General features: G+C 47.5%; 2 protein-coding genes across 9 annotated transcripts in view; one reads left to right on the top strand and one right to left on the bottom strand.

Moving 5' to 3' along the window:
* Nucleotides 1–18,173, top strand: part of LOC139816639 (uncharacterized) — a 174,068-nt gene that overhangs the window by 101,051 nt on the left and 54,844 nt on the right. For all 8 annotated transcript variants that reach the window (XM_071784272.1, XM_071784273.1, XM_071784274.1 and 5 more), the window contains one exon: nt 11,234–11,281. The gene's annotated coding sequence lies outside the window, so the exon portion shown is untranslated. The remainder of the gene's footprint in view (nt 1–11,233; nt 11,282–18,173) is intronic.
* Nucleotides 1–18,173, bottom strand: part of Sp1 (transcription factor Sp8) — a 78,425-nt gene that overhangs the window by 44,314 nt on the left and 15,938 nt on the right. Inside the window, exon 2 of the mRNA XM_071784268.1 lies at nt 7,382–7,477. The gene's annotated coding sequence lies outside the window, so the exon portion shown is untranslated. The remainder of the gene's footprint in view (nt 1–7,381; nt 7,478–18,173) is intronic.

The following is an 18,173-nucleotide window of genomic DNA, read 5'->3' on the forward strand; positions in this document are numbered from 1 at the left end:
GTGGCCGGCAGAGATAGGGATGGGGCGAGGGGGCTGGACGGGGGCAAGAAAGGGGACGACGGAGGTGTGAAACCACTCCAAAGCAAAGAGGCAAGAAATTGTGTGCGATTATCCCCCGACTGGTAAACGCGACCGGCCCAGAATGGCTCTCTCTCTCTCTCTCGGAGCCTCGATAACGATTCGATGAAACTTTTCTCGCGTGTGTTCGCCTCCTTCCTTTTTGGTCTTCTTCTTCTTCCTCTACTTCCTCCTCTTCTTCTCCCGGTGTATCTTTCCGTATTACACTTGGCATAACGGCAACAGGTACGCCTTTACCGTGCGACTTATAAAAAAGGTAGGCCACGGCTTCGGGAAAGGACAAGAGCGGTATACACGCGCGCATACATATACTTTATTCATTATCCGGTTTGTAATTCATAACGCGCCATTAGTCGTATTATTATGGTATTTACTTGCGTCCCAATAGCGGGTGTCCGGGCGAAACTCGTCATTATATCGTAGCGCGCGCGTGCGCGCGGTAATTGTTGAGTTACTTGTGGAAAGGGAAACTCGGAACTACGTATGTGGATACGCGAGTGAACGTAAGAAGTCATCGCTCGTGCCGATAAGAGACGATCGACTGTCTGTGTGAAAAAAAAAACGCGAAAATATATATTTTGCACGATCCGGAAGACAAGTTTTCTTTAACAACAGCTCGAACTGCACGTCGCGGGATTATCGGAGAGCAGAATCAATTTCGGTTCACGGGCTATCCCCTAAACTCCTATAGACGTTACCGTATCCGCGGCGCATTATTGTTCGCGTAAACGCGACCCGTAAATCTCCCCCCCGTATTGTAATACCTCGCTCGCGTGTTTGACTATTACGTAACGTTCACGACACACGCGCGGCGCACATATTTCACGCCACTTTCTGAGAAACGGCTACCTGCCGGCGTGCAAAAGAAGATTACCGGCTACAGGCGATCCGCGAGTGCCGTAAAAGTCAACCCTATTTCGACCGACGACCCGACGCGAGTGCCATCGTCGGTTTCGGCTGTCCCCTCGTTACACGGGACGGGAAAACGATAATGTTCGATGAACCTGGGTAAGCATTCGACGAACTCTATGATGACGCTCGTTATACGTGATCTCGTCTCTCCTCTTTCTCCTCTTTCTTTTCTACCACGCGTGCGATCGATCGTCGATAAATTATCGCGCCCCCTCGCGAAATCCTTTATTTGTCATCACGGTGATCACGGCGAAGTGTCTGCTAAGCGTGTAACGTGATCCGGGATCACGCTACACCTGCTGGCTCGTCCTGCGATCAGACTCGGTGGGCGAGCGATCGACGCTGCGAAGTCTAGGCGCGAAAGGTACAGTCTGTCTAATGTGTATGTGTGACAGGGCTTTAAAATAAGTTATATTAATGATCTGCTGCTAATAATATAGAAGTAACAACAACGTACATTGTTTCTAGACACAGAGCCTTCGTAAACACCTCGGAGAAAACAGGCATGTATAAGCATGTATAAGCTCGATATCGATTATTCGCCAGCGCCAGTTTATCGCGATGCCGATATATACGGTACAACGCTTCCGTAAGCGACAGTCACATATATCCTCGAGGAGCGGAGTTTCCTACATTTCTCTCTTTCCCCCCTTTTTTTTCTCTCGACTGGTTTCCTACGCCGAGTGACGGACCGCCGACTTCCTCGACTGCGATCCCATCGAAGACCCATCCCGAGCGATCTGGGGCGTCTGTTAATCTCAATAACGCCGGGCGCCCGGACGGAAGCGCGGGCTCGTAAAACGCGCGCGGAATGTCGTCGTTCCCTTCGTCCTTTCTTCCCGGATTCATCCGTTTCCTCGGAGTCGATCGGTCCACCGCGCGCCGCGCGCGCGACTCGCTTCGTCTCCACGGACGGGATGCTGCGGACTTTCTCCGAGATGCAACCGACCGTTATGCAGACGAAGCAGGCCGCGTCGCGTCGATCCTCCCGGCGCGTGTTGGCAAGAGTCTCGTAGTCGCATACATAATTCATACAATTAGCGGGCGTGTCCGTCGGCTCGGGCCAGAGCTTACGTCGCACTTACACGCTCGACACCAGATTGGGAAGAACCCCCAGCGGGACTCCGTGGCAGGGGCCCCGCGTGGATCTCCGACTCGTGTGTCGTCCACAATGGAAAAGAGAGATACATTGCGCTTTAAGATGTGGCATACTGCATACGATTTCCTCTTCGAAATGACGACGCTGTCAGAATTACAATCGTCTCGTTACGGAAGTGAAAATACCGTTCGATTAAAAAAAAAAAAAAATGTCAAAATGAGATAGAATGACGAAGGAAACCGAATGTCGTTATGTTGTTCTGTGTGTCGCATCTATGTTTGTCGACAAACGCGAAAAAAACTGTCGTTATCGTTACGACATACGCGATGAGTCTAAATGACACGTTTTCTTCTCTATACGAAGATTATAATAATGATCGTCATATAAAAACGGCGTAAGACCGTAGGAAGAAAGAGAGTAAGAAATTAGGTTGCAGATATCAGCGTCGCGATCAGGTACGCTGAATTTTATGCTCGACGAGTACTACCCTAATTATAATGCAATAAAGTAGACGCGCGGTCGTCATTATCGGAGCGCTCATCTCACCGGCGCTCATTACGAGGTTGTGGTAAATTGGCTGCCTCTCGCACGTGATAAATATTGATGTATAATTGTATTACTACATACGTTTACAATACACTCGTTAACTGTCGAAACGATTCGAGCGTGCAGCGTCTAACGCGATCATCGATCCGAAACGTAACGTTGTAGTTTCGCGTTCGACGGCAAAGTAACAAATATAACAAGGATATATTCATTAGTGATTATCCGCTGATGAATTTTCTCGTCTTGTTAGTCGCGTTAGTATCCGCATGATTGTACAATCTTGTCCTTCCAAACTTGTAAAAATAAATACATAAAACATTTTTTTTTCCGAACACAATAGAGATAAAACTGAAATACAGTGGAAGATAAAAGTGGAACGGTTCTGTAATTAGGAGCGCCGAATTAATGTGTATCACAGAGCGAGATTGGAATTGCCATTGTTGAATCGAGTAATTGACAGGCACAATTGACAAATCGCGTTTGCGTTACATTACGTTATACGAGTGCGAGTTTTAAATTTCAAAGTTATCGCCCGCGTTTTGTTTTGCGAGAGCAAATGTCATGGCTGTCGAGTGACAACTATATCGATGCGCGAAGATCAATATTGCGATGTCGGGACTAATAAGCGCGGTTTTATCCGTACGTGTGTAGGAATACGTGCCGCACGCTGGCTGCATTCGTCGGCGATGCCGCGCGCACCAAGCGGCGCGACGACTCCTCGTACTCGTCAACCGGCGCCTGCTCTGTAATTGCGATTCGCGCACTGTAATAATTATTACCCTCGGTCTGTCATCAGCGGCGACGTCTATGCGCGAGTATGCTTGTCGTCGTCGTCGTCGTCGTCGTCGCCGCTGAGCTTTCGAAAGAAGGCTAGCAAAAATAACTCGTCGACTCTTTATATGTCGATGAGAAACTCGTACAACGTAAGGGAGAAAGAAAGAAAACTCATTAGGGGTGTATTGTGTCGTTTTATAATCGGGCTAAAGAACGAATTGCTGAAGGGGAGCTCCTCCATATTCGAGAGTCTGGATTATCATTAGCAGATACGATTGCAACATCAAAGACACCTTAATCGGATTAAATTTGTATAACTATAATTTTATATTTCGCGATGAGATACAAATATCAATTGAATCTTGTTGAATACCACATAATAGTAGCTTTCAAGAAACACCCTTGTAACGCAAAATTCCCGTCGTCTGCGTCGGAACATTGCGTCAGGCAGGAAAGGGAGATGTAGAAAGTTTTGTTAAAAAAAATCAGCGTGACCGATTGAGGTCGTGTATGCAGGGATATATCCGAAGAAGAATACGAGAGAAAAGCCGATGAGGAACAGACCGGAGAATGAATGGACTCGGTAACGTTATACGTGGACCAGTAATTATGACTCCTCTAATCACCGACAATTACTGCAGTTACCGGGCTCGCGGTGTTATCTCGACCGGTCCATCTCGCGCCGCGTTGGAAGAGCACGGGGGGAGACGGGGAAAGAGCAGGGTAGAAACGTCAGAGAATTAACAGGATGAGTGTGAGGGATGGATCGTACCCGGTGGCTCGATTACAAAGAAAGAAACTATTCGATCGATACTTTTTCAGACGCGCTTCACTCGTAGTTCAGAGTCTAAAGTTCATCATCAGAAATAGCAGTCTCGTCGACAAATTCAACTAATTCGGTATAGGTACGGTATAGTTGTATCGCGTATAAAATCGCAACGCATCTCGTCGCGCGAAAGAACGGAAGGACGACGAATCGTCGTTCGGTCGCGTAGGTTTCGCCGTCACGATGGATTTTAATACGTTTTCGCCAGTCATCCCTCTCTCCCGCCTCCCGCCCCCCCCCCAACCCCGGCGTATCATCCCGTTACGTCGTCGGCGGCCGAGGTCGATATCAGATCGCCACGCTTCGACGTCGGCTATGTAATTCGCCGGAGCGAATACGCGCGCCGTCTGGTTCCGAGCGAGAAGAACGCGCGGGACGTCGCGCAGGGCGATGCACGTGAGGAAGGGGGAGGGGGGGATATTCAAATGGCCCTACTCTTGTATGGAAATGCGCGAGATGTAAAGATGACGGTGGGATACGAGCCCCGTCGCGGGGATATTACCAGTCGTTAGCGCGACAAGCCAGCCACGATAACGCTCCTCGAGGCCGTCCTCCTTGAACTCCGTGTGGCTTTTAAGGTCCTCACCGCGCGCGAGCCGACGTCGATGATTGATAATGAGAACGATGCGAGGGGCAAGCTGTTTAAATACGGAGAGAGGAAATTATTATCCATTAATCTCGTTTACGATTTAGTTTGTACTTTCGTCGCGAGGTATATATACGAGGGACACAGATGGGCTGTTTACGGCTCGGTTGCGAGAATGAAATGTTGATTTTTAATAGACTATTTTAACGTAACGCGCCCTTCTCTTCGCGGACGTTACCGCCGTTATAATCGCCGAACGATCGGCAGAAAGAGAACGTAGATTCTCGTAATGATGAAAAACATCACTGCAACCCCGTTGGCTCGCAACGTGTAATTTCGTGGGCCGTGCAAACGTCGAAACTTTCGCGGACCTACGAGGGAGATATATGACCGAGTACCCTCGTCACTTAAAAAATCGAGCGCGTCCGGGCGCTCGAGTCAGTTCGAAAAGGAGATTTGGACCCTACGGGCCAAAACGAGATAGTCTTGCACTCGTCGTAATAGGCAACTCGGACGCCAAGGTGTTATTAAAAGCGGCAGAAAAGCCGCGCAACAATTAAAAAATTACTCTCACGTTCTGGCACGTGGGAACCCTCGAATAAGCTTTCGAGATTGCGTTCGCGGGCATCTCCTGAAAAGGGTGGCGTTTAGCTATTCGCCATTTCGTGTTGCGCGCGAAAGAAACCAGTATAAGAGACACTATAGAAGATTAAATCAGAAGATTAAATCATAATACAGGCTGAGCATTTTTTATTCTTGTCTAGCGACCATTGTTAGCGATTAGTGCAGACGAACGTGTGAAGCAGCTTCCATCGCGAATCAGATCTACGTACGTGTCAATAGCGTCGGTCAATTTCTGCGATAATTAGACACGATACGCGGGGATACGTGGCCATCGTATCCTCGAGAGGGTCGGCCTAATTAGCTATCGATCTTCTGGAAAGATACCCTCAGCCATAAAGTAGCCATGCCTTCTGTAATTGTACGAGTTATCCCTCGGATAAAAGTCCGGTGTACGATTGCGTTGGTCTAGCGTCTCAATTATCGATCGCAGCGATACATCTATCATCAATAACTGCGGCTCATTACGGATATCGCTCAATAAGACTATTGTCCATCGAAATACGCTTTCGTAATCGTATTACTGTTAATGAGTACACCATTGTTATTACAGGCAAAGACGAATGATATTAAGGATATGACATATATGCGATTTATCTAACGTAAGCTGTAGATATATTGTTTCGACGCAACAAAGTTGCCATATACTATATTCATGCTGGAAATCCTCTCGCTCAGTCTAAAAGAGAAAGTGCGACGAAGACAGAGAAGAAATTTATTCTCCCATACGAGGGGGAATCTCAAAATTCCGGAGATAAAATCGCTCTCGCAATGAATAGACCTGCTCAACGTCTAAGTCCGTTTAACACAGCGATACGGACGCATTTTGAGCGGGGAACGATTGTTGATATCCACTATTCTTCAGTCCAAACGTGATTTATCGCATGAAGTGCGAGAGTTTTACAGGAGCCAGAATTGGTAAAAAGCCAAACATGATCCGGCACATTGTTACGGTAAGAGGGTAATAAGCGGCGGACCGGGTGATAATCGGGGATTCACACGATGAGTTTCCGCATCGGCGGGCGCCGCAGCCGCGGCCGCGCGGATGCCTTTCGCGGCCGAAAGAAAAATGGCAGATCAGATAGGCCCGCAGCCGTTTAGCATGCAACGATGCATTCATATCGATCGACGCATGCATATGCAACACCTCGCCGGCGCGTTACCGGTATGCATTTCGCGCGCGTGCAACGGGAAAGAGAGGAGAAGACGCCGACGCATATACATTTTACGCGTGTGTGTAGGCATGCGTTACGGCGCACCCGTTAATTACCATCGCCCGCTTGCCAAAAAATTAAGGGACTGCGATAGCGTCGATCATTCCATTCCGGAATCTCGCCGATCGCGAAGTGGATGGAAACTCCGCTAGATATATCTTCCGACTTTGCGTTTACATATTTTTTAATTACAATCCTGAGAAAATGTAAATATATTTCTAAACCTGAAATAATCCTTCACGAATCGTCAGGATTGTTCCGCTCTCGCAGAATCCGCTCGGAGCGATAGCGCGCCTGCAACCGAGACAAAACCGGAAACGTCGCGATCCCTTGATAACGGAAATTCGTGTACCTATATACTTTCAGTACTTTCTTCAAACGCATCGAGGATGACGGATTTTGCTAATGAACGGAGTGTACCGTATCCTTTCGCTCAACATGAATATTCACGGTCTGATATATTTCCGTGCGCGTGAATATTTGCATTCTGCGAAATTGAAAGCGAGCGATATTACGATCTTATGGCGTTCTCGTATTAACGCGAGATTGAAACTATGAAATGCGCGAGATTGAAAACCGTAGACACAGCTATCGTGCGTAAAATGAGGGATTTTCGCGCAACCGTCGAATTAGCGGCTTTAGAAGATCATCAGACTCCGGCTTCTCTCTCGAATTTCTTTACGACATAATATGTACCTGCGGTAACGATAGCCAATAGTGCTTACTTGAAAGTTTCCATGCGCGTAACCAGACAGCCATCCAGTGATCAACGCTTGACGATCGCTCGCCTCGGCGAAGGAAGCATCGTGCACACTTACCGGCTGAAACAAAATAATAAAAGGACAAAATTTGGAGCAATCGGTCGTAAAAGACAATTAGCTTGTAGCTCGCTAATGATAATCCGATAATCTACAGCGGAGCAGCGTAAAAGAATTAACGATTCTAGGTCTTATTTAACTCGATATTTAACTTTTAATCCCTTCAGAGGGAAACTTTTTTAGAGTTAGAAGAAAGAGATTTAATTTTTTGTCTAATTATATTTTATTCGATTTAAATAGGAATTAAACAAAGAATAAAAGAACGAAAAGAATTATAAAAATTACTGTGGTAAATACTGTTCGTTTTTCTTTTAGTCAGTACTATTAGAATTAAAACAAAAATATGTCCCTGAAGAAATTAAAGGAATCACTCCTCGTTTTTTACAGTGATGTTACAAACATTTTAAGTAAAATTCGTTAATATTTAAAAAAATCTAAATTCTTCTTCGAGGCTCGCGTTCCTTATAATCGCGGCAATGCAAAAGGATCGTTTAATAACTCGCCGTTCCGGTCAATCGAGATCTCGCGGTCGTGATCGACCGGAACGGTGCGCCGTTAAGTTTTTTAATCACATTGTATAAACCCATAACTTTCTATACGTCCTCATCGAGGTATGATGCGCGTATTATTATACCGGAATAACTTTATTACTGCCTGGGAAACCGGATTTTTGTAAGAGAGAGACTTTGATGATGAGAATACGAGGAAACCCCGAGCGCGAGCGGAACAAAAGCGACCTAGTTGGCGGAGTGAATCCGAAGGTTCCGATAGTATACCGATAGCTCTTCAGACTAATACCTACTTACAACTAAAGATCCGCCCGGAATCAGATAAATCCGCTTTTCTGGCTAAACTATTTAATGCCTATAGGGATCAACTTGTGTGTGTCATATATGGAATGGGTATCGTACTCTGCACGCATCAACTTCGCCGCAAGTTTCGAATTTAAACAGTCGTTTTCCTCGTTTTTCGCCGTACCCCGTAATGCATCCTCTGAAATATTATAATTTTGCTCCTGTTGTGCCAGAATTCCATTTTGAAAAGTTGGCAACGCCGGTGCCATCGGGGACCGACGAGGGGTGGCTCGCGCGCGTCGTCGTGCGAGGGTGTACGTGTAGGCGAGTATGTGCGCGTAAAGTGTACAGAGAGAGAGAGGGAGAGAGAGAGAGAGAGAGAGATGAAGATAGGGAGAGAGAAAGAGGGACAGAGGCGCGGCGCGATGCGCCCGGTAAGAGGAAGACGTGATCGATGCCCGTGGGATGCGAGGGCGTTCCTGGTGCGGGAGGCGCCCGAGACAAATGGACGTCGCGCGTCTACCGACCACGCCTTCCCGCGGGAGAAGAAACTCCGTTGCGTGTATGTACTCTCCCGCTTCGCCACGGATTCTCCCGGCGTCTTCGACGGGGTTCCGCGGCCGTCCGGTCGGCCGGCCGACCGCTCTACTCGCCTCGCGGTGATGACCGCCGCGCCGCGCCGCGGAGAGGGGTTTTCCCTTTGAGCGTCTTCCGACCCTATCTCACTTCACGCGTCCTGGCGAACTTTGCGCGGTATCTCGCCATCGGGAATCAAGTTGGAATCAGATAAGCCGCCGATTGTGTTCCGGTAATTAATGTCAATCATGCGGTAAATGAAAGGATCGGTCTCGCGAGCTCTGATAATAATAGTCCGCTTGCGGAATATTCAGAGTTATTTTATACATAATCGAGACGATTATAATGTATATTAAAGTAGAGCAAATATTTCGTGAGTTGATTACACCATTTGCATCCCGTATTGCGAACTACATTGTTAGAATGTGAGATACATAGAAAGAATCGATTCGAAAGATACATATCGGGTGCAGGGAACACTTGTCTTCTATATATAGGAGATTCGCGTTGACGAGCGCGATGACTTTGCGAATACACGCGCCCGTTCCGCTCGTATTCGCGCGAGCCGCTCGTTCCGCGGCTTTTCGCTTCATACGAGAGGAGCAACGAGACCACCGCGCCGCGCCGCGCGCACTCCCGTCACCTTTCTATAAATAATCCCGCGAGGCGAGAAAGAATCGTTGCTCGCGAAGAGGAAAAACGCATGAGCGGAGGTACGAAAGGCATTTAAATTCAAGCGAGGCAGAACGGCGTACAAACAAGGCGAGCGGCGATAAATATTCAACGAGCCTCGGGAAGTTACGTCAATCCCGGGTCTACGTGCCCCTTTCGTTTTACTCCGAGCTACGCTCGCGTTCGCCACACTGCTCGTTCCGCCGCTCGTTCCGGACGTTGCGACTGTCACGAAACGGCGCCTTCCACTGGAAAACGACCCGTGTGCACACGAGAAAGAGAGATCTTGGATTTACCGGGCGCGACGTATCGTATTCCCCGCGCGGGCAAGTTTCGGAAATGACACACGCTATCGAGTGGCAGGTATTTAAGAGCCGTGCACGCGGCGTGATGCTCGGTCGGAGGCGAAGTCACGATCGGATCGCTCGTGGTGATGGTGAAAACGACGCGCGGGAGGCGTCAAGAGTCGCGTCAAGATTATCGGCGGTGGGACGACCACCCAAAGCGTCCGAGAACTATCCGACTGTGCGCGAGGAAGGGCTAACGATAGCGAAAACCTGTCCTAACAGCGGGATCCGCGAGATAAGGTGGTGAATGCAGGTGTTTAGCGGCCGTCCAGTCATCGTATTGTCATTACTTATACGACTGACATCCGCGAAGCGGTCGACGTCGTTGAACGCGCCGCGGGGGTCGGACACTCTTTTAAATTTCGAGAACACGCGCGCTCTTCGGCCAGCATCGTTTTTGTCACGTCATCGACAGCCGAAGTGTCTCTAGCCGCGGCGCGCGGCGCTCTGGTGATCGACTATCGTCGAGATCGTGCTATATCACTCGCGGACGGGCAGGTAGACTTGCTAACATTGAATGAATTATCGCTCCAAAGAGCTATATGTAGTAGAGAGACGGTCAGGAAAGAAGGTGAAAGCACGCGTACAAGTTGTTATTGTTACATAGCACATTGTTACTGAGCTTCAAGTTGACCCGCGATTAGAATAATTGATTTTCATGCCTTTGACATTGTATATATATTTATAATTAGTCGCGAAACACAAATATAATAGGATAAAGAGGGACTATTTGAGCCAAAGAAAAAACCGGATAAAAAATTTTCAAGACATCTAAAAATCTAGAAGAAGAAAAAGAAAACATGACTCACACACATACACAAAAAGGTCCTCTCCACCCTATCCTGTTATTGCGTAAAACGTATCTCTATGTAGTTCTATGCAATCTATCGAATGTCCAAGATAATCTTAACGCACAAGTAACTGGTGAACGTTGGTATAATATATATTAATCGTATATTTCAACATCGACGACGACGCAACAAAATTTGTACGGACATTAGACGTGTCGCGCGACACCTGTGCGTGGGTATGCCGTCGATGATTGATGCCGATACACGCACAATGCGCAGACATTGTCCGACAACGTGGATTGTGCCTAACTCAGCTGGAGGTGGACCCACGGTGATATAACGTAGACCTTTACGACCCGTCAAGATGTTTGTCCGACAAGGCTCTCGATCTTCTCGCGCCTCGCGTAAGATTACCTAAAGACTTTTCGGATAGGCAGCATTGTTCAGCGTAATCTCGAGTTTATTTGTTCCAAATTTAAGTGTAATCGTATCATCATAATCGTTTCATTGTAGCAAAAAATCTCTCTTTAGATAAAAAATCATTCGATGCTAATCACTGTTTTTTTCTTTTGATTGCAGCTATGCAGCTATGCAACATTACGGAAATTCTGCGAGATGGCCATCAAAGTGAGTCATAAATTAATTTATAATTTTTATATAGTATATGTCATTGTTTAAAATTGCATGTTTTTAAGTACGTATTCGATGTTTACGAAACACAATCCTTGTTGTTTATTACTTAATGTTAGTAGCAAGCATAGCTTAGTGTTCTTGTTATTGAAAGTCCGTGGCGATCGTGGCGCAGAAAGTTGAGCGCTACTCTTGTGAGCCGAAGATCCGAGTTCAAATCCAACCAAAGTCGCTGGATTTTATTCGATCGCCACCTCTCGGAAGGTATACTGGCAAACCCACCGAGAGTATTATCTTGCCATTTCAGAAATCAGTATCTTGCCGTTCAGAATCGGAGTTAAATTGTAGGTCTCATATATCTGTACAGATATATGCAGGGAATCTTGGAGTTCTCGATATTTTTGCAATGCTTTATTTTTTATTTTATATTTTACTCCGAAATATTTTTTTCGTTCAATACATAGACGATACATAAGTAATATATACATATACATATTATGAAAAAGTATTATGGAGTATCTGTCTCTCAGCAAGATGACTCATTAACATTAGTCAACCCATTTGCCGTAGCATTATATTTATACGCTCGGAGCGTTATTGCAAACAAACGATTAAAAATCAATTCTCTAATCAAACTCCATTATCGACGAAGCGTGTCTCGTGTCACGCGTCGACTCGCACGCGCGTATACACGCGCGTAAATAAACGCGAACTCGATGCGTTGCGACCCTCTGATGCCGGACTACCACGCCCATTACGACCACGTTCGTCCGTCCGTGACGCTTTAGCAAAGACGCAGCGCTCCGCAACGCGAACACAGAAGGATAGCGCAGCTTCTCACATAGCACCGCCGCCAAAAATACGCACGCGAGGTCGTCGTGAAAAATAAGACGGGCGAGGCGCGGCGAGGGGAAGGTGTTGGAAAACATGAAAGGACGCTTTGTAAAATAAAAAGATTATGATAAAGCGAATCCCATAAAGTAACGCAACCGTGGCTTCGTTCTTTACGATCCCGCGTCACGACAGAGTCCGGACGATCGCAACATCGCGTATACATCCTCTCGTGCGTGCGTGTGCCATTACAATTCATATCTAACAGGGATCAGACACCCGCTCATTGCAGTCGGATATTAGACGAGGAATCGGCGCAGGAGATCTTAATTAACTGCAAAAACAATGGTACGCGACAAATCTTTCATAGACGTATAAGCGGAAAAAGGGTACGACCGCGATGAAGGCTTTTCATCTTAGCCATTCACCGGAGCGCGCAAACCTCTCGCTTCGGTTTCCAGCCTCGCGGTTAGGTTTTTCACGCGTCGGCACGCGCGCGCGGGAAATCCGAGAGAGGAGCTACCGAGCGAGCGAGTGAACGGAGCGAGGGAGATAATATCGGGGGCGCGCATAACGATCGAACACCGGGAGCCTCTTCGGGGCATCCGCGCGAAGCGCGCGCGTGGTGTACACGCTATATCGGGGCAGAGGGAACGCGGAATCGGAGATCCCGGCCTCGGATGGCGATGGGGAATAATTGCGCGTTTGCGCTCGTTGCGGGAGGAGGATTCCGTGGGCCGCCTCCACGACTCCCGGTAGTAATTATCGAATCCCTCCTCTCTTCCCCCCCGCGACCGGCCGTTGAGCCCTCCCTGTATCCCCCTCCCCCCTCCGCGTCTCTTCCCGTGTTACTTGGGTGTCTTACGAGCCGCGGAACGCTCTCCTCTCCTTCGGTCCTCTGTGTGTTATTATTCGGTGCGCTCTCGCTTGTTAGATCGGCTTCCACCGCTTCTATCGAACCTCGCCAGCATCCAGCGGCGGCGGCGGCGGAGCATCGCCGTTCGCCGCGCATCGCCCGCGCCGTGCCGCGGCATCGGAAGCAGCTCTGACGCGAAGATTACTGGAATTAAGGCCGTAGCCTCCGCGATTCGTGCCGACGAATCGCTGCAAACTCGCGCTTCGGGGCGACATCCGTCGCAGCGTCACCTGCCCCTTTCCCCTTCTCCCCTTCGCGACATCATAATCATTGAATTATGTGGCGTATACCGTTACGTGTTGTCGCTGATCCGAACATTCATTATTCACATTCAAGATTAATCGGCGAGATATTGTCCGTCATAAAAATATATATTAGAAATATTTCGATCTATTACACGATTACACGAGGGAAGGCGAATTATTTATTAGCCGCTAAGGGCGACATCGCGATACAGATAGGTTCAGTCTGGCTTTCGTAATGCGTTAGTGGTTAATGAATTCGAATCATTCTTAATTTTCTCGTGGCGACTGAATCGCACGTCCAAGATAGCCGTCGTCGGTTATCGTGAAAGCTCCTTCCATCGCCGATGGACAAGAGAACGTACGATGTTTTAATTGCTTAATTGGCGTGCAGAGCTCGGTGATGGAGTCGCCCATCGATTTCGCCGGAGCGACAAAGGTACTGTCCTCTCCGCCGCGAGGGCCAACCAGAGCTGCCGGTAGATCGAAATCGGCCGATGAACGACTCAATCGAGATAGCATCGTCTTTCCGGCCGGTGCAGTACATAAAGTTTCTGCCGCGAAGACGAGGCTACAACTCTTTTTCCGGTCGCAATCGCGCGATTCCTCGATTAATCCGCGCCGAATTACACCTGCATACCCAGGCTGCAACGTCATGAAATCGAAATCGTCGCGCAGATTTTTTACACCCATCCATTTGCCCATCCATTTGCTTCCTTTATGAGAGCAATGTGTCGCGCGTTCGGGGACGATATCGCTTCCGAATCGCATTAGAAACGAGATCTAAGCCCCGAGGCGCATTAGGGAGCGTGTAACCCCGAGAACTCGCGCATATACAGCTATCCCCTAATCGTGGCCGGAGTCAATATCGTCGCCACGATCAACCTCGTTGGCTGACGCTCGCTACCGCAAATGGAGTGCCTGTAAATAACGACGCCACCCCGATGTTGTGATTATATTACTTACTCGGGACAGAGAGAAGGAGAGAATGAGATACGCAGGACGCAGGAATGGGAGAAGAAATAAAGGGAAAGGAGAGAGATGGGAAGAGACAAAGAGGCACAGGGAGGGTGGTCTCTCGAGGGAGTCTGCGGTAGATTAAATCTTCGCCGGTTAGCGTTTGATTAAACCCGGGATCGGGCTGGATGTTAATGTTCGTACTAAGGCCGATTGCGTACCAACGAGATTGTCGGCTCCGGGAGTCACAACATTGTAACGGCGGCACGCATGCGATTTATTTCTCCCCCGGATGAGATTCGTGTTTAATTGGATTTTAAATTTAGGAAAGACAGGATATGTCCGTCACGCACACACGCACGCACACACATGTGCGTATTTCCAATAAAGATAATAATTTCCAATTAATTTAAATAATTAATTAAAACGTTAAGACAAAAAATATTTCTATTCAGCTACAACGTAATATATTAATGCACAAGTTTTGTCATATTTGTTAAGTAAAACTAAAAACAATATTTTAACAAAATTTAATTGTAAGTAAAGACTTGCATTCTTCTTTTTTCATGTAGAGAATTTTCGATTCCTTTTTCAAAAACTTCGATTTTCTAATTTTAATTAACATAGTTTATTGAAAAAATTACAAACCTTAATAAAAATAATTACCAGCTATCTTTCATTTAGTAAAACGGATGCAGATGTGTTATCATAAGTAAAAAAGTTGAAGTATAGAACACCTCGATACAATGTTCCATCTATCCCTTATATTACTAATTAATCATCAGTCAGTTAATAATTACGTATGAATATCTAACGGGACTTTCAAGTAATACGATCATACGTCTTTGGCAACGACTTTACTCCCTTCGTGCGTTACGAGCGATCGCGAGGCGTGCACGGACTCATTCGTAACACCTTCGACAGATTTGTTTAATTACTTAATTGCCACGCCGCGGGCAATCGATGCATCGTGCATGTACCGACGTCGCAGATGTCGAAACCCTTCGGGCAAGATGGAGATGAAATGACCGTCTTATCTGCCGGTTCTTTGAAATCGAATTAAACCACACAAGCCGGTCTTCGCTCTTTTCAAATTTTGCAATATTCCAACCGCCGTTATATTTCTCTGGATTAAAAGAATGAAGATACGATTGAGTTTTCTTGCTTTAAACCTTAATGGGCAACGATAACGTTAAAATGATATGACTCGAATCAACCCCGCTGTTCCAATTATTCTCCAATTTGCTGCTAATTTATATTATTTCTTTGTATACTGAGCATGTAAGAAAACTCATTTTGCATCGCTTATTGCCGATCACTCTATTATTATCGCGTAATAATAACTTTAATTCAACGTTGCATTCAGCAAACGATTTTATAAAACGTCCCGAGACATTTCCGGCAAAGAGATTCACAATATCGAATAAAAATTCCATCTGCGGCAAAAATCGAACGAATACGTGAAGGAGGCATATCCTCGATGAGGCACGTATATGAAGAAAGAAAAAGACACCGCGCGCGGAGCGGTGCGGAGCGGCGCGGCGCGGAGGGGGCGAGGAAACGGAGGAGACTGGGTCTCGAAGCGAAGGGGCCTCACAATTAGCGCATACATCACCGCTTGAGAGGCCGCGAGAGGGTAAGAGAGGGCCCGGTACTGGCAACCTGTTATTATATACGCGGCCCGAAATACGCATGTATCATTCACGTACACACGTGGGCGCGCGAGCGCGAGCGCACGAACGGCCTGTCGTTGGATTAATTCACACGGGCCCGATCGTGAAAACGACGACGGAAAGCTACGTACGTACGACGAAAGTCGATTTACGAACGACAGGTTTGCATTTCTTATTGGCGCACCTCTGCGGTACCGCGAACGGTCCCAACGATCGAGGTCTAGCCGGTCGAAGAGACGTTCACGCGCGCGCGCGCGCGCGCGCACGAAAAGTCCCGCTTGTGGATTGTGACGAATCGCGCGACGGGGCCTAATGTTCTGACGCGGGCCGATTACACGATGACTTACGATCGAACAACCGGCCGACTAATGGCAAGACGAGACGAGTTTCCCTAAGGATCCGCGTAATTGATAGCTTCGTATAAATGAGCGGGCGCATGTGCGATAAGTGCGAAAGATACCGCGAAATAGTTATTAACGCGCGCCCGTCGCGAAGTAAATAATCGGTGATGCAATCGCTGCGCCCGATAGTTTGTCCGGGCACCTCGATCGTTAACCCCGCGCGACCGCTCGATGAGTTCCGAATTAACGCGCATTGGTCGCACCGCCGCGTCGCCGAGTGATGATTACAATGGCAACGATATACAGCGCGAATGTGTTTTACAGACTGCTGTGTTTTATGGAAGTAATTAATCGTTCAAAGTATTTTTATACGACATAAGATACCGATTTTCTGCCAAATTGTCCTGCATCGCGCTGTATTAGGTCGATTTTTATCTCGATGACGAGAATAAAAGTTGACAATATTCGCCAGACTGATAAATAATCGATTCGCGGTTCCCTGTATTAATAACAGCAACAGCATCGAAGTACCCGGGCTCGTGTCAAGGACCACCCGCGGCGAGTCGTCCCGACACTGCAGGGGACAGACGACACGACACAATCAGGAGCTCCCCTTCCGCCGGCAAGCTCGCTAATAAATTATTAAAGGACAGCTTCTGGAACTGACTGTCCTGGCGGGAACGAGCGACCAGTTTCTCGCATTGTCGCATGATTCGTTTCTTCGATTTACTTTGCGAAGAACGCACAAAGAGCTTGTAAAGTGCCAACCGCGCGATGAAAAAAAAAAGAAGAGAAAGACTTTAACAAGTGGATTAAATCGTAAGAAGAATTCTTTTATTTTTATTATGGCAAAATTCAGATCGAAACTTTTTATAATGTGCAGCAATTCCATATGAGCGATCTATTTTACTTTATAAATATTAGTTGCTACACGAACGAATGAAAGTGTTGTTGTTGCAATGGAACGCGGCGTGTGACGAGTTAGTTTAACATAATATGATAGAAAAATTGCGGGGAGCGCCGGGGTATCAAAGTTCCACGGATCGGAATGACACGATCGAGTCTCGACGAATCGTATTCATTCGACGTATCCTGGCGCTCGATATCTCGATATTCGATCCGACGACGCGATGCGTGCGGTTCCGAATCCAAACTCGGTACTCATCCCCATGAGGGGGTTGACGCGAAAGAGAGAGAGCGCGGTTCCCCTCTCTCGCAAACTATAAACTCCGTCACTATTTTGATTCCCAGCATTCGGCATGATCGTACTCGCGTTCGGCGGTCCCCTCATGCAATATTGATGACCCGCCGCGGATCAAATGCCCTATGATAGCCCCCACCCTATCCCCGTCACCCTAACCGGTATCCTGATTGCGAAGCGGGTCAGAGCCACTGATTTTCAATGGATGGGATCCGAATTTAAACTATGATTATACCCCCGCGTCGCCTAAGTACCGGGCACGACGTCGGGTTAATGAAGCTTTGCCGAATTAGTGCCGCGAAAATTACCGTCGAGCGCTCGCTCCGCGATCAAACTCGAATGGGATACGTCATTGTTGCGAGACACGTATAACGTTATTTGTCGCCGATTCGTGATCCGCCGGCGTACGTTTTCTTCTCTAAAGACGTTCGGAAAGATTCGGAATAAAATATCGGCCTCCCCCCCCTCCCGTTTCGATATCGCGAGATTTCGCAGTTGTTCGATGGGCAATAACTAATTTTCCACTTGTATCTTCGAACGTATTTTAATGAGGCACGATAACGTCATTGTGTAAGCCACATAGGTAAAAATTATTCCGAGAAAGCCGTAACTCACTCGCGATTCGCCGCGAGGGTGAAGATGCCTCGGATATAGCGCGTTAAGGCCGAGAAAACATCCGACGATGTCCGGAGATGGCGATCTCTGCGCCGACCGTGGTGTGCGGCGAG

This window comes from Temnothorax longispinosus, chromosome 7, assembly GCF_030848805.1.
Source record: "Temnothorax longispinosus isolate EJ_2023e chromosome 7, Tlon_JGU_v1, whole genome shotgun sequence".
In the NCBI taxonomy this organism is placed as follows: Eukaryota; Metazoa; Arthropoda; class Insecta; order Hymenoptera; family Formicidae; genus Temnothorax; species Temnothorax longispinosus.